The following is a 1,611-nucleotide window of genomic DNA, read 5'->3' on the forward strand; positions in this document are numbered from 1 at the left end:
CGAAGAACGGGCCCCTGCAGTCCCTTCTCTTAATAAAATTACCTGTTGTGATTGAAGTTGTGTATGGTGTGTCTTCTGGTGCCAGACCACACTGGCTTCAAGAATTAAAGGTGGTGGCAGCGGCTTAAGTACAGAAAATATTACAGTATAAATAAAATAAATGCTGTGTAATCGATTGCAATGAAAGAGTGTGAGATTCTGTCTAAAAGTTTGGGTGCAGAAAAACTATTTATACCAGCTTATCCATGTATTAAAATGCAAGTAGTGCAAATGTGGTTTACTAGTTAAAAAAAACATGTTAAGTGTAGGAGTTATGTATTAACAGTATTGAAACGTACATTACCAAAAACAGATTTTTAATGTTTTTTAAAGATTTATCTTCTGCTCAGCAAGCCTGCATTTATTTGATCCAAAATACAGCAAAAGTAATATGTTTTAAATATTATTATTATTATTAATAATAATAATAATAATAATATACTTTTTGAGAAGTTTTGTTTGGAATGTAAACTGCGTGTGAACAGGACTTTTATTTTGCGCAGCGCCGGATGAAGCTCTATGAAGACTCTAAGCGGGTGGTGTTTGAATGTGGGTTGGTAGGAGATTGTAGATAGAGTGTCAGTGGTCTATTTGAGAGATAGGTGGCGGTAATGCTCTTATAAGTCTGCGATCCGCCGTAAAGCAAGAAGATGAAGAAGACCTTTATTTTGGTCTGGAGACATGACGTCATACGGCTGCGCCGCTCTCCATCTGTTGTGATTGGGCTGAAGAAAGGTTTGTGTTTTTAATCGTTTTTTGCTTTTTTTTTTATCAATATAAACAGTTCAATAAATTGTATTGTTTTACACACGATGCAAAATGAATTATTTATCATTGAATGTAACGTTGTAATGTTTTATCTAACATTAATGGACGTTGTTTTTGTGAATAAGGCACATGAGTAACAGAAGAAGTGCTCTCATTTCGCTTCCTATATCGGAATCAGTTTATCGTAACTGACATTTTAGTAATGGAGCGCACACTGATTCACTGATTCACTGATTTGAAAAAGTGAAAGTGAAGTGACATGTGGCCAAGTATGGTATCCTATACTCGGAATTTGTGCTCTGCATTTATCCCATCCAAGTGCACACACACAGTAGTGAACACACACACACACACACACTTTATATATATTTTTTTATATTTTTTTTTTACATTTTACCTTATTTGTATATTTGTATAGTTGTATTTTATATTTAATCTGTATATCTGTATTTATGTTCTACTGTTAGTGTTATCTGTATGCACCAAGGGTCTGAGAGTAACGCAATTTAAATTCTCTGTGTGTATGTGCTGTACATGTGGAAGAATTGACAATAAAGCAGACTTGACTTGACTTGACTTATATTCGGGCCAATACGGTATATCAAAACCAAAGAGATATATGAATACATGTAAATGTAGAATGTGTAGTACAGACATATTCCACAGCCTTTCAATATATGAGAAAGAAAGAGGGAAAAAAAAAACAGTGACAAAAATAATAAAGTACATTTGTGATATATTCTACTACTACTACTACTACTACTACTACTAATAATATACTATTGTACCATATATGAATATAGT

The sequence above is a fragment of the Sinocyclocheilus anshuiensis genome, unplaced genomic scaffold (assembly GCF_001515605.1).
Source record: "Sinocyclocheilus anshuiensis isolate Anshui unplaced genomic scaffold, SAMN03320099.WGS_v1.1 scaffold166, whole genome shotgun sequence".
In the NCBI taxonomy this organism is placed as follows: Eukaryota; Metazoa; Chordata; class Actinopteri; order Cypriniformes; family Cyprinidae; genus Sinocyclocheilus; species Sinocyclocheilus anshuiensis.